This window comes from Oncorhynchus nerka, linkage group LG12 (genome assembly GCF_034236695.1).
Source record: "Oncorhynchus nerka isolate Pitt River linkage group LG12, Oner_Uvic_2.0, whole genome shotgun sequence".
In the NCBI taxonomy this organism is placed as follows: domain Eukaryota; kingdom Metazoa; phylum Chordata; class Actinopteri; order Salmoniformes; family Salmonidae; genus Oncorhynchus; species Oncorhynchus nerka.
In genome coordinates, this window is record NC_088407.1 from 2,029,123 (window position 1) to 2,045,219 (window position 16,097).

Sequence of the window (16,097 nt, forward strand, 5' to 3'; positions counted from 1 at the left end):
AAAGGTAGTGGATCAGAAAACCGGTCAGTATCTGGTGTGACCATTTGCCTCATGCAGCGTGACACATCTCCTTCACATAGAGGATTGGGAATACAGATACAGAATCGGCCCGGGCCCCAAGCAATACATTTGGGCCAGATAACTCACACCGGAATCATGACGTCGGTCGAGTCTGACTCTCAGCCGAGTGCCCCGACTCTCATCTGGAATTAGCCCAGATCCACTAGCTGGGTTCTGCATGTGCCTCTACTATACTGCTCTATGCCACTACGCAAATGCTATGATATGCATCCAATGCTTTACTAGAAAGTTTGTTTTTTCAAGCCTCAGAGCCCGCCAGGTCACCCCCCCTCCTCGCGCTCACTTTTTCTTCCAGCACCTCCCGATTTACAAATGAAGCACTTCCTAACATCTATTCTTTGTGAAACACTCCTCTCTTGCTGTAGACTGGAACCTGTTAGTGTTGCAGTTCTCCGTAGCTGTCACCAGGGGTCAGCATGGCACTGTGTCTTCAGCCTGGCTACAGTCATACAGCATCACAAAGGCAGGTCTTCTATCCCTCTCTGTCATCTCTCTACTTGCTATTCCGGGCAGAACCTGGCTTATGTAGTGGGGGGTGTGTGTGAGAGAGTTTATGTAGTGGGGGGTGTGTGTGTGAAAGAGTTTATGTAGTGGGGTGTGTGTGTGTGTGTGTGTGTGTGTGTGTGTGTGTGTGTGTGAGAGAGGGATACTGAGGCATATGTACTATAGTAATTACTGTAGTGATTTAGCTGATTGTAGTATTTACTATAGTAATTACTGTAGTGATTTAGCTGATTGTAGTATTTACTATAGTAATTACTGTAGTGATGTTGCTGATTGTAGTATTTACTATAGTAATTACTGTAGTGATGTTGCTGATTGTAGTATTTACTATAGTAATTACTGTAGTGATGTTGCTGATTGTAGTATTTACTATAGTAATTACTGTAGTGATGTTGCTGATTGTAGTATTTACTATAGTAATTACTGTAGTGATGTTGCTGATTGTAGTATTTACTATAGTAATTACTGTAGTGATTTAGCTGATTGTAGTATTTACTATAGTAATTACTGTAGTGATGTTGCTGATTGTAGTATTTACTATAGTAATTACTGTAGTGATGTTGCTGATTGTAGTATTTACTATAGTAATTACTGTAGTGATGTTGCTGATTGTAGTATTTACTATAGTAATTACTGTAGTGATGTTGCTGATTGTAGTATTTACTATAGTAATTACTGTAGTGATTCTGGTGATTGTAGTATTTACTATAGTAATTACTGTAGTGATTCTGGTGATTGTAGTACTATAGTGTTTTGATGTATTATCTTTGACATACCAGTGGGGGCTTTCTCCTTGAGGAAACCTACTGGACAAAATACTCAAAGAGCAATTTCCCATGACCTGTAGGTATGTAGGTAGGTAGGAACAGTAGATAAGTAGGTAGGTACAGTAGGTAGGTAGGTAGGTAGGTAGGAACAGTAGATAAGTAGGTAGGTAGGTAGGTAGGGAGGTAGGTAGGTACAGTAGGTAGCTAGGTAGGTAGGAACAGTAGATAAGTAGGTGGGTAGGTAGGTGGGTAGGGAGGTAGGTGGGTAGGTACAGTAGGTGGGTGGTGGGTGAGGTAGGTGGGTAGGTAGGTGGGTAGGTGGGTAGGGGGCTAGGTAGGTGGGTAGGTGGGTACAGTGGTACTGGGTGGGTAGGTGGGTCGGTGGTGGGTACAGTGGGTGGGTGGGTACAGTGGTGGTGGGTAGGTAAGTGGGTGGGTAGGTGGGTACAGTGGTGGGTAGGTAAGTGGGTAGGTAGGTAGGTAAGTAGGTAGGTAGGTAGGTACAGTAGGTAGGTAGGTAGGTACAGTAGGTAGGTAGGTAGGTAGGTACAGTAGGTAGGTAGGTATGTAGTTATAATAGGTAGGTAGGTACAGTAGGTATGTATGTAGGTAGGTAGGTACAGTAGGTAAGTAGGTAGGTAGGTACAGTAGGTAGGTAGGTAGGTACAGTAGGTAGGTAGGTAGGTAGGTAGGTACAGTAGGTAGGTATGTAGGTACAGTAGGTAGGTAGGTAGGTACAGTAGGTAGGTAGGTAGGTACAGTAGGTAGGTAGGTAGGTACAGTAGGTAGGTAGGTAGGTAGGTAGGTACAGTAGGTATGTATGTAGATAGGTTGGTACAGTAGGTAGATAGGTATGTAGTTACAGTAGGTAGGTAGGTAGGTAGGTACAGTAGGTAGGTAGGTAGGTAGGTACAGTAGGTAAGTAGGTAGGTACAGTAGGTATGTAGTTATAATAGGTAGGTAGGTACAGTAGGTATGTATGTGGGTAGGTAGGTACAGTAGGTAGGTAGGTAGGTACAGTAGGTAAGTAGGTAGGTAGAGTAGGTATGTAGTTATAATAGGTAGGTACAGTAGGTATGTATGTAGGTAGGTAGGTACAGTAGGTAAGTAGGTAGGTAGGTACAGTAGGTAGGTAGGTAGGTAGGAACAGTAGATAAGTAGGTAGGTACAGTAGGTAAGTAGGTATGTAGGTAGGTAGGTACAGTAGGTATGTATGTAGGTAGGTAGGTACAGTAGGTAGGTAGGTAGGTACAGTAGGTAGGTAGGTACAGTAGGTAAGTAGGTAGGTACAGTAGGTATGTAGTTATAATAGGTAGGTAGGTACAGTAGGTATGTATGTAGGTAGGTGGGGTACAGTAGGTAAGTAGGTAGGTGGGTACAGTGGGTAGGTAGGTAGGTGGGAACAGTAGATAAGTAGGTAGGTACAGTGGGTGCAGGTGGGTGGGTGGGTAGGCAGGTAGGTAGGTAGGTAGGTGGGTACAGTGGTAAGGTAGGTAAGTAGGTAGGTAGGTAGGTAAGTAGGTAGGTAGGTAGGTACAGTAGGTAGGTAGAGTAGGTAGGTAGGTAGGTACAGTAGGTAAGTAGGTAGGTAGGTATGTAGTTATAATAGGTAGGTAGGTACCGTAGGTATGTATGTAGGTAGGTACAGTAGGTAAGTAGGTAGGTAGGTACAGTAGGTAGGTAGGTACAGTAGGTATGTAGGTAGGTAGGTAGGTACAGTAGGTAGGTATGTAGGTACAGTAGGTAGGTAGGAAGGTATGTAGGTAGGTAAGTAGGTAGGTAGGTAGGTACAGTAGGTAGGTAGGTAGGTACAGTAGGTAGGTAGGTAGGTACAGTAGGTAAGTAGGTAGGTAGGTATGTAGTTATAATAGGTAGGTAGGTACCGTAGGTATGAATGTAGGTAGGTACAGTAGGTAAGTAGGTAGGTAGGTACAGTAGGTAGGTAGGTACAGTAGGTAGGTAGGTACAGTAGGTAGGTATGTAGGTACAGTAGGTAGGTAGGAAGGTATGTAGGTACAGTAGGTAGGTAGGTAGGTAGGTACAGTAGGTAGGTAGGTAGGTAGGTAGGTAGGTAGGTAGGTAGGTAGGTAGGTACAGTAGGTATGTATGTAGATAGGTTGGTACAGTAGGTAGGTAGGTATGTAGTTACAGTAGGTAGGGTAGGTAGGTAGGTACAGTAGGTAGGTAGGTAGGTAGGTAGGTAGGTACAGTAGGTAAGTAGGTAGGTACAGTAGGTATGTAGTTATAATAGATAGGTAGGTACAGTAGGTATGTATGTAGGTAGGTACGGTAGGTAAGTAGGTGGGTACAGTAGGTATGTAGTTATAATAGGTAGGTAGGTACAGTAGGTATGTATGTAGGTAGGTAGGTACAGTAGGTAAGTAGGTAGGTAGGTACAGTAGGTAGGTAGGTAGGTAGGTATGTAGTTACAGTAGGTAGGTAGGTAGGTATGTAGTTACAGTAGGTAGGTAGGTAGGTACAGTAGGTAAGTAGATAGGTATGTAGTTACAGTAGGTAGGTACAGTAGGTAGGTAGGTAGGTAGGTACAGTGGGTAAGTAGGTAGGTAGGTAGGTACAGTAGGTAAGTAGGTAGGTATGTAGTTGCAGTAGGTAGGTAGGTAGGTACAGTGGTAGGTAGGTAGGTAGGTATGTAGTTACAGTAGGTAGGTAGGTAGGTAGGTAGGTAGGTAGGTAGGTAGGTAGGTAGGTAGGTAGGTAGGAACAGTAGGTAAGTAGGTATGTAGGTCGGTAGGTAGGTAGGTAGGAACAGTAGGTAAGTAGGTAGGAACAGTAGGTAAGTAGGTATGTAGGTAGGTACAAGAGGCAAGTAGGTAGGTTGGTACAGTAGGTAGGTGGCAGTAGGTACAGTAGGTAGGCAGGTAGGTACAGTAGGTGGGTAGGCAGGCAGGTAGGTAGGTAGCAGGTAGGTAGGCAGGTAGGTGGGTGCAGTAGGTAAGTAGGTGGGGCAGGCAGGTGGGCATGTAGTTACAGTAGGTAGGTAGGTAGGTACAGTAGGTAGGTAGGTAGGTACAGTAGGTAAGTAGGTAGGTAGGTACAGCAGGTAAGTAGGTAGGTATGTAGGTACAGCAGGTAAGTAGGTAGGTATGTAGTTACAGTAGGTAGGTACAGTAGGTAAGTAGGTAGGTATTTAGTTACAGTAGGTAAGTAGGTAGGTAGGTAGGTACAGTAGGTAAGTAGGTATTTAGGTAGGTAGGTAGGTACAGTAGGTAAGTAGGTAGGTATGTAGTTACAGTAGGTAGGTAGGTAGGTACAGTAGGTAGGTAGGTATGTAGTTACAGTAGATAGGTAGGTAGGTACCGTAGGTATGTAGGTACAGTAGGTATGTAGGTAGGTAGGTAGGTAGGTAGGTATGTAGTTACAGTAGGTAGGTAGGTAGGTACAGTAGGTAGGTAGGTACAAGAGGCAAGTAGGTAGGTCGGTACAGTAGGTAGGTAGGCTCTCACTCCATTCAGTGGGCTCTCACTCCACTCAGTGGGCTCTCACTCCATTCAGTGGGCTCTCACTCCATTCAGTGGGCTCTCACTCCATTCAGTGGGCTCTCACTCCACTCAGTGGGCTCTCACTCCATTCAGCTGGCTCTCACTCCACTCAGTGGGCTCTCACTCCATTCAGTGGGCTCTCACTCCATTCAGTGGGCTCTCACTCCATTCAGTGGGCTCTCACTCCACTCAGTGGGCTCTCACTCCATTCAGTGGGCTCTCACTCCATTCAGTGGGCTCTCACTCCATTCAGTGGGCTCTCACTCCACTCAGTGGGCTCTCACTCCACTCAGTGGGCTCTCACTCCATTCAGTGGGCTCTCACTCCACTCAGTGGGCTCTCACTCCATTCAGTGGGCTCTCACTCCATTCAGTGGGATCTCACTCCACTCAGTGGGCTCTCACTCCACTCAGTGGGCTCTCACTCCACTCAGTGGGCTCTCACTCCACTCAGTGGGCTCTCACTCCATTCAGTGGGCTCTCACTCCACTCAGTGGGCTCTCACTCCACTCAGTGGGCTCTCACTGTATGTGGAGTTGAATCTGTGGTTTTGATGGCTTCACTCTGTTTCTCTCAGGAGATTCCATGACCATGTTGACCAGTCTTCTGCTGTCTTTTATGCTTCTCAGTGCTGCCTTTGCTCTGGGAGATGCAAGTAAGAGTCTACTTTTCTTGACTCGTTCTGTGTATTTATTTGTAGCAGAGGTGACTGACTGATCTACAAATAATATTGTAGCTCTGTTTTGTAGATCTTTCTCCACTAGCCTTTAAAGCCACATGTAACTTCTCCTTACAGATTCATTGCTAGAAGAAGACTTGTGTCCTTCCGGTTGGATCAAATATGGATCACGCTGTTTAATGTTTGTAAAGACTACGAGGAGCTGGCCTGAAGCAGAGGTATCACCGTTACCATCTACTGTGACTTCGAAGGGGAAGTGTAGTTGGAATTAGCTCTTTGACATTACCTCCACCCGACACGCAGGCGTCCCATCTAGCTATAGAATATACATTGCCTCGTGATCAATTTGATCGCTTATTAACGTTTACTAATACCTAAAGTTGCATTACAAAAGTATTTCGAAGTGTTTTGTGAAAGTTTATCGTCGACTTTTTTAATTTAAAAAAATGACGTTACGTTATAAAACGCTATTTTTTTCCTTGATCACACAGTCTTCATAGATCGATATCTAGGCTATATATGGACCGATTTAATCGAAAAAAAAGACCCAATAGTGATGTTTATGGGATATCTAGGAGTGCCAACAAAGAAGATGGTCAAAGGTAATGAATGTTTTATATTTTATTTGTGCGTTTTGTGTAGCGCCGACTATGCTAATTATTTTGTTTACGTCCCCTGCGGGTCTTTTGGGGTGTTACATGCTATCAGATAATAGCTTCTCATGCTTTCGCCGAAAAGCATTTTAAAAATCTGACTTGTTGCCTGGATTCACAACGAGTGTAGCTTTAATTCAGTACCCTGCATGTGTATTTTAATGAACGTTTGCGTTTTAACGAGTGCTATTAGCATTTAGCGTAGTGCATTTGCATTTCCAGATGTCTAGATGGGACGCCTGTGTGTCGGGTAGGAGCAAGAGGTTAAGAACAAGTGTGTGTCAGATTTCAAAAAGCTTTACGGCAAAACACAATATTCAATCATCTGAAAACAGCGGTCAGCTACAAAAGGAAGCCATACAGTTACCTGAAAATGAATCACTAACCTTTGATGATCTTCATCAGATGACACTCATAGGACTTCATGTTACACAATACATGCATGTTTTGTTTGATAAAGTTCATATTTATATGAAAAAGTCTGAGTTTACATTGGCGCGTTAAATTCACTAGTTCCAAAAACATCAAGTGATTTTGCAAAGTCACATCGTTTCAACAGAAATACTCATCATTGTCACGTTCGTGGTATGGAGGAGACCAAGGAGCAGTGTGATGTGAATACATACTTAATGAAGAAAACACTAAAACTTACAAAAACAAACGAATGTGACGCCATAATATAATAGTGCAGACACAGGCAACTATATGGTTCCCAATCAGAGACAACGATAAACAGCTGCCTCTAATTGAGAACCAATAGACATACTAGACACCTAGACTAGTTAACACCCATGAACATACAAAACCCCTAGACAAGACGAAAACACATAAATCACCCTTGTCACACCCTGACCAAACCAAAATAATAAAGAAAACAGAATACTAAGGTCAGGGCGTGACAATCATAAATGTAGATGATAATACAAGTTATACACATGGAATTATAGATACAGTGGGGCAAAAAAGTATTTAGTCAGCCACCAATTGTGCAAATTCTCCCACTTAAAAAGATGAGAGAGGCCTGTAATTTTCATTATCATAGGTACACTTCAGCTATGACAGACAAAATGAGAAAAAAAATATCCAGAAAATCACATTGTAGTATTTTTAATGAATTTATTTGCAAATTATGGTGGAAAATAAGTATTTGGTCAATAACAAAAGTTTATCTCAATACTTTGTTATATACCCTTTGTTGGCAATGACAGAGGTCAAACGTTTTCTGTAAGTCTTCACAAGGTTTTCACACACTGTTGCTGGTATTTTGGCTCATTCCTCCATAAAGATCTCATCTAGAGCAGTGATGTTTTGGGGCTGTTGCTGGGCAACACGGACTTTCAACTCCCTCCAAAGATTTTCTATGGGGTTGAGATCTGGAGACTGGCTAGGCCACTCCAGGACCTTGAAATGCTTCTTACGAAGCCACTCCTTCATTGCCCGGGCGGTGTGTTTGGGATCATTGTCATGCTGAAAGACCCAGCCACGTTTCATCTTCAATGCCCTTGCTGATGGAAGGAGGTTTTCACTCAAAATCTCACGATACATGGCCCCATTCATTCTTTCCTTTACACGGATCAGTCGTCCTGGTCCCTTTGCAGAAAAGCAGCCCCAAAGCATGATGTTTCCACCCACATGCTTCACAGTAGGTATGGTGTTCTTTGGATGCAACTCAGCATTCTTTGTCCTACAAACACGACGAGTTGAGTTTTACCAAAAAGTTATATTTTGGTTTCATCTGACCATATGACATTCTCCCAATCTTCTTCTGGATCATCCAAATGCTCTCTAGCAAACTTCAGACGGGCCTGGACATGTACTGGCTTAAGCACACCTCGTGTCCTCCGAAACACAACCCAACCAAGCCGCTTCTTGACACAATGCACATTCAACCCGGAAACCAGCCACACCAATGTGTCGGAGGAAACACCGTACACCTAGTGACCTGGTCAGCGTGCACTGCACCTGGCCCGCCACAGGAGTCGCTAGTGCACGCTAGTGCCAGCCAAAACCTCCCTAACCCGGACGACGCTGGGCCAATTGTGCGCCGCCCCATGGGCCTCCCGGTCGCGGCCGGCTGAGACAAAGCCTGGGCTCGAACCCAGAATCTCTGGTGGCACAGCTCGCTCTGCAATGCAGTGCCTCAGACCACTGCGCCACCCGGGAGGCAAGATGTGCTTTCTAAGCACTTTGACGCAGACCAGGAACACATCATTTAAAGTTCAGAAGGCCTCCTACAGCCAAGGGGTTGATGAGTCGGGCGGTACTGACCTGCTCCAATTCACTGGACATATGGTAAGCTCAACTCCGCAGCCAGTGGTAGACTGGACACTGGCAAGGCAAAGGAGGTTGGGTGGAAGGCAGTCTGGTGATATATCCTGGACGATCAGATCCAGATAACAGCTTACTGGAGACGGACACACTCTGATCCTGATCACCAACAGCCAGCTGCCGTCCAGGGGCTCAGCCGGTCGCTGACTAAAGGAAACAAGGTCTCCTCCAGGATTCTGACACCATCCGCTGCTACTGGTACATGTGAGGTGAGTCAGGCAGACATGAGTCGAAGCCCACCTCCTCCCCCCTGCCCAAGGCAGGCCCGTTCTGTCCCCCCTCTTCCTTCCCCATCGGATTCCATCACCACCACCATCATCTTGGGCAGCTTGATAGTGAGAGATATTGGACTGCCTGCAGCCTGACCAAGGTCCACTGTCACCCAGGCGCCCATATCCAAGACATCTACTCCCTTCTACCCACAGTTCTAGACAACTACTAGGACCATTGTCACCATTGTCACTCACATTGGATTTAACAACATTCGCTTTCAGCAATCTGAGGAACTGAAGGAGGTACAGAACGGGCCTTGGGGGGTGGGGTACAGAACGGGCCTTGGGGGGAAGGAGGTACAGAACGGGCCTTGGGGGAGGAGGTACAGAACGGGCCTTGGGGGGGGAGGAGGTACAGAACGGGCCTTGGGGGAGAAGGTACAGAACGGGCCTTGGGGGGAGGTACAGAACGGGCCTTGGGGGGGGAGGAGGTACAGAACGGGCATTGGGGGGGAGGAGCATAATGGACCAAATAATGAAAGACAAACACTGTAGCTTTGAAAATGGATGTGGAACAAATGGTTGCTATCTGTAGATAAGGACAAACCACCTGGTACCGACAACCTGGATGGTAAAATGCTGAGGTTGAATACATTGTGACTCCTGTCATGACGTTGCCCTATTTGGATATATATATACCAGCCCCCTACAACTAGGCTGCTGTGAGAGAGAGGTCGTAAATTCCTGAGGAGCCACGTGGCCACACAGTATAAGAGGCCGGTACATTTTCATAGAGAACAAAGGAATTTCTTCCACCTCACAGAACTTTACCTTTTCGGCAGTATATGACGAGCAAGACAGCAAAGTATTGCATCATGATATGGGTGGCCTGTTACGCAGAACAGCTACGCTTGGAAGATCAAATTAAATGTTATTGGTCACATGGTTAGCAGATGGTAATGGTCACATACACATGGTTAGCAGATGTTAATGGTCACATACACATGGTTAGGTGTTAATGGTCACATGGTTAATGTTAATGGTCACATGGTTAGCAGATGTTAATGGTCACATACACATGGTTAGCAGATGTTAATGGTCACATACACATGGCTAGCAGATGTTATTGGTCACATACACATGGTTAGCAGATGTTAATGGTCACATACACATGGTTAGCAGATGTTAATGGTCACATGGTTAGCAGATGTTAATGGTCACATACACATGGTTAGCAGATGTTAATGGTCACATGGTTAGCAGATGTTAATGGTCACATACACATGGTTAGCAGATGTTATTGGTCACATACACATGGTTAGCAGATGATGTAGCGAAATGCTTGTGCTTCTAGTTCCGACAATGCAGTAATAACCAACGAGTAATCTAACCTAACAATTCCACAACTTCTACCTTATACACAGATATATGAATGAGTGATGGTACAGAACGGCATAGGCAAGATGCAGTAGGTGGTATAGAGCACAGTATATACATATGAGATGAGTAATGTAGGGTATGTAAACAAAGTGGCATAGTTTAAAGTGGCTAGTGATACATGTATTACATAAAGATGCAGTAGATGGTATTGAGTACAGTATATACATATGAGATGAGTATGTAAACAAAGTAGTTAAAGTGGCTAGTGATACATGTATTACATAAAGATGCAGTAGATGATATAGAGTACAGTATATACGTATACATATGAGATGAATAATGTAAAAACATTATATTAGGTAGCATTGTTTAAAGTGGCTAGTGATATATTTTTACATCAATTTCCATCAATTCCCATTATTAAAGTGGCTGGAGTTGAGTCAGTGTCAGTGTGTTGGCAGCAGCCACTCAATGTTAGTGGTGGCTGTTTAACAGTCTGATGGCCTTGAGATAGAAGCTGTTTTTCAGTCTCTCGGTCCCAGCTTTGATGCACCTGTACTGACCTCGCCTTCTGGATGATAGCGGGGTGAACAGGCAGTGGCTCAGGTGGTTGTTGTCCTTGATGATCTTTATGGCCTTCCTGTGACATCGGGTGGTGTAGGTGTCCTGGAGGGCAGGTAGCTTGCCCCCGGTGATGCGTTGTGCAGACCTCACTACCCTTTGGAGAGCCTTACGGTTGTGGGCGGAGCAGTTGCTGTACCAGGTGGTGATACAGCCCGACAGGATGCTCTCGATTGTGCATCTGTAAAAGTTTGTGAGTGTTTTCGGTGACAAGCCGAATTTCTTCAGCCTCCTGAGGTTGAAGAGGCGCTGATGCACCTTCTTCACCACGCTGTCTGTGTAGGTGGACTAATTCAGTTTGTCCGTGATGTGTACGCCGAGGAACTTAAAACGTACTACCCTCTCCACTACTGTCCTATGGATAGGGGGTGCTCCCTCTGCTGTTTTCAATCATCTCCTTTGTTTTGTTGACGTCGAGTGAGGTTATTTTCCTGACACCACACTCCGAGGGCCCTCACCTCCTCCCTGTAGGCCGTCTCATCGTTGTTGGTAATCAAGCCTACCACTGTAGTGTCGTCGGCAAACTTGATGATTGAGTTGGAGGTGTGCATGGCCACGCAGTCGTGGGTGAACAGGGAGTACAGAAGAGGGCTCAGAACGCACCCTTGTGGGGCCCCAGTGTTGAGGATCAGCGGGGTGATGTTGTTACCTACCCTCACCACCTGGGGGTGGCCCGTCAGGAAGTCTAGTACCCAGTTGCACAGGGCGGGGTCGAGACCCAGGGTCTCGAGCTTGATGACGAGTTTGGAGGGTACTATGGTGTTAAATGCTGAGCTGTAGTCGATGAACAGCATTCTCACATAGGTATTCCTCTTGTTCAGATGGGTTAGGGCAGTGTGCAGTGTGGTTGCGATTTTGTCGTCTGTGGACCTATTGGGGTGGTAAGCAAATTGGAGTGGGTCTAGAGTGTCAGGTAGGGTGGAGGTGAGATGGTCCTTGACTAGTCTCTCAAAGCACTTCAAGATGACGGAAGTGAGTGCTACGGGGTTGTTTAGTACGAACACATTTCATGTTCCGGGGAAAGTATAAAAGATCGGTGAAGAATCTACCAGCTACGAACTGGTCCGTTTGTTACAACTTGGGGAAGCTCATGGGAGACGGTTTGGCCACATTACCATAATGCTGTTTATATAATAGCCTCAGATATGAGGTTTACATCTAATTGTTGTAGAAGATGAATGAGTGAGTATGATACTGTTTGTAAAATTGTGTAATATGATTTTGGACTGTTTAATGAAGGAAAATCCAAGTTGAAGGAAAATTTGATTTGAACTAAATCAGAGGACCGCCCCTGAGCCCAGTTAGAGTCAGACATCCTGGGACAGCCCATTTTCTGCAATTCTGAATAAAACCCAACTTTGAGAAATTATCACCAGACCAAGCTTACCTCAATTACGAGATGGCTAAAGGTTGTAGAATATTTTAACCATACCACGTGGTTAAACTCTTAGACTATCAATACCGACAGAATAAGAACAAGTCTTTGATGTTAATTACTAGTCTGCAGCTAGGAATTCGGTATCATTGAACGTGAAGAACGACAAACATCCATTCTACAACACAAATGAATGTCACTCTGAACTATCCACTCTAACCAAGACAGAGAGAGAAGGGAGAGAGAGAGAGAGAGAGAGAGAGAGAGGGGACGGAAACTCTCCAACAGAAACCAACTTTTCAAAAGCGACGACACACGGAGCGTAAATATATATATTGATTGCAATTGTTCCCGAATGAGTGAGCGTTCATGTGCAAAGGATTATTAGCATTTCAATTGTTATAATTAACTCTGTAGTGACTTCTCATGTGTAAAGGATTAGCATTTCAATTGTTATAATTAACTCTGTAGTGACTTCTCATGTGTAAAGGATTAGCATTTCAATTGTTATAATTAACTCTGTAGTGACTTCTCATGTGTAAAGGATTAGCATTTCAATTGTTATAATTAACTCTGTAGTGACCTCTCAGTGTAAAGGATTAACATTTCAATTGTTATAATTAACCTGTAGTGACTTTTGTCTTAATTTCAATTGTTATAATTATTAACCACCTATTCTCCTATCTGTATTTCTTGTAACCCTTATTTACTTTGTTTGTTTGTTTATGCATTTCTTTGAATTACTTAGTTAGTAATAAATAAATAATTGAAGACAATTGATGTATGAATGACTAAGTGAAGACTGGATTCGTATTATATTTATTTATACATATATATATTTAACTGATTTATTTTATATTTCCACAACACAGGTCACCAAGGAAACAGTAACACTACCTATAATGTCTCTACCACAGGTTACCGAGGAAACAGTGACACTACCTATAATGTCTCTACCACAGGTCACCAAGGAAACAGTAACACTACCTATAATGTCTCTACCACAGGTCACCAAGGAAACAGTGACACTACCTATAATGTCTCTACCACAGGTCACCAAGGAAACAGTAACACTACCTATAATGTCTCTACCACAGGTCACCAAGGAAACAGTAACACTACCTATAATGTCTCTACCACAGGTCACCAAGGAAACAGTGACACTACCTAGTAACATTCAATAATGTTAAATATCACACTGGAGTCACATTCTCACACAATGATGTCATAGTTTATTAAAACAAGAAATAATCAATACATGGAAAACACCATTCAACTGTATATACATGATCAATATATAAGATACAGTTGGGTCTGGAATTATAGACACCCTTGATAAAGATAATAATGACTGTATATACATGATCAATATATAATATACAGTTGGGTCTGGAATTATAGACACCCTTGATAAAGATAATAATGACTGTATATACATGATCAATATATAATATACAGTTGGGTCTGGAATTATAGACACCCTTGATAAAGATAATAATGACTGTATAAATACATAATTCAAATACTGAGCTCTATCATCTGCTCAACAACATGTGTCAATTATATTATTTTATATTAATACGATTGATCTGATTAAAATATTTAGTTTAACAAGTAGTATCTATTTTCTAAAGAGTAATAAACTAGTCAGAAGGTCAGTATCTGGTTCTATATTCATAGTAATGACATCATCACAATCCTGTAGATTCAGGGCTGTCAATCATTTTGACCCCTAACCTTTACAACAAAAATACATTTCTCTGAGCAATTATATTATTTTAAAATAATATATTTTACCATTTATTTTGAGCATAATAGGTCAGTACTTTATTTATTTATTTAATATAGTCATGATCCTCAGCAAGGGTGTCAATAATTTGACCCCTCTGTATATAATCAAGGTGACACTAAAAAAGTCAAATTAAACACTTAAAAAAGTCAAATAAAAAACTGGCACATTGACATGAAGCTACAATATAAACATTCACAGAAGCTGACAGGTTGAAGCTACGACAGAAGCTGACAGGTTGAAGCTACGACAGAAGCTGACAGGTTGAAGCTACGACAGAAGCTGACAGGTTGAAGCTGACAGGTTGAAGCTACAATAGAAGCTGACAGGTTGAAGCTACACTAGAAGCTGACAGGTTGAAGCTACGACAGAAGCTGACAGGTTGAAGCTACGACAGAAGCTGACAGGTTGAAGCTACGACAGAAGCTGACAGGTTGAAGCTACAATAGAAGCTGACAGGTTGAAGCTACAATAGAAGCTGACAGGTTGAAGCTACGACAGAAGCTGACAGGTTGAAGCTACAATAGAAGCTGACAGGTTGAAGCTACAATAGAAGCTGACAGGTTGAAGCTACGACAGAAGCTGACAGGTTGAAGCTGACAGGTTGAAGCTACAATAGAAGCTGACAGGTTGAAGCTACACTAGAAGCTGACAGGTTGAAGCTACAATAGAAGCTGACAGGTTGAAGCTACGACAGAAGCTGACAGGTTGAAGCTACAATAGAAGCTGACAGGTTGAAGCTACAATAGAAGCTGACAGGTTGAAGCTACAATAGAAGCTGACAGGTTGAAGCTACAATAGAAGCTGACAGGTTGAAGATGACAGGTTGAAGCTACAATAGAAGCTGACAGGTTGAAGCTGACAGGTTGAAGCCTCAATAGAAGCTGACAGGTTGAAGCTACGATAGAAGCTGACAGGTTGAAGCTACAATAGAAGCTGACAGGTTGAAGATACAATAGAAGCTGACAGGTTGAAGCTACAATAGAAGCTGACAGGTTGAAGCTACAATAGAAGGTGACAGGTTGAAGCTACAATAGAAGCTGACAGGTTGAAGCTACAATAGAAGCTGACAGGTTGAAGATACAATAGAAGCTGACAGGTTGAAGCTACAATAGAAGCTGACAGGTTGAAGCTACAATAGAAGCTGACAGGTTGAAGACACAATAGAAGCTGACAGGTTGAAGCTACAATAGAAGCTGACAGGTTGAAGCTACAATAGAAGCTGACAGGTTGAAGCTACAATAGAAGCTGACAGGTTGAAGCTACAATAGAAGCTGACAGGTTGAAGCTACAATAGAAGCTGACAGGTTGAAGCTACAATAGAAGCTGACAGGTTGAAGCCACAATAGAAGCTGACAGGTTGAAGCTACAATAGAAGCTGAAAGGTTGAAGCTACAATAGAAGCTGACAGGTTGAAGCTACAATAGAAGCTGACAGGTTGAAGCTACAATAGAAGCTGACAGGTTGAAGCTACAATAGAAGCTGACAGGTTGAAGCTACAATAGAAGCTGACAGGTTGAAGCTGACAGGTTGAAGCTACAATAGAAGCTGACAGGTTGAAGCTACAATAGAAGCTGACAGGTTGAAGCTACAATAGAAGCTGACAGGTTGAAGCTGACAGGTTGAAGCTACAATAGAAGCTGACAGGTTGAAGCTACAATAGAAGCTGACAGGTTGAAGCTACGATAGAAGCTGACAGGTTGAAGCTACAATAGAAGCTGACAGGTTGAAGCTACAATAGAAGCTGACAGGTTGAAGCTACAATAGAAGCTGACAGGTTGAAGCTACAATAGAAGCTGACAGGTTGAAGCTACAATAGAAGCTGACAGGTTGAAGCTACAATAGAAGCTGACAGGTTGAAGCTGACAGGTTGAAGCTACAATAGAAGCTGACAGGTTGAAGCTACAATAGAAGCTGACAGGTTGAAGCTACAATAGAAGCTGACAGGTTGAAGCTACAATAGAAGCTGACAGGTTGAAGCTACAATAGAAGCTGACAGGTTGAAGCTACAATAGAAGCTGACAGGTTGAAGCTACAATAGAAGCTGACAGGTTGAAGCTGACAGGTTGAAGCTACAATAGAAGCTGACAGGTTGAAGCTACAATAGAAGCTGACAGGTTGAAGCTACAATAGAAGCTGACAGGTTGAAGCTACAATAGAAGCTGACAGGTTGAAGCTACAATAGAAGCTGACAGGTTAAAGCTGACAG

The 16,097-nt window shown here is 43.4% G+C and overlaps 1 non-coding gene across 1 annotated transcript; it reads right to left on the minus strand.

Annotated features, from left to right (window-relative positions):
* Positions 1-1,365: 1,365 nt before the first annotated feature.
* Positions 1,366-1,421, minus strand: LOC135574436 (U7 small nuclear RNA). Its single transcript, XR_010465443.1, has one exon. It is a non-coding gene; the product is annotated as a U7 small nuclear RNA (small nuclear RNA).
* Between the last annotated feature and the right edge of the window lie 14,676 nt (positions 1,422-16,097).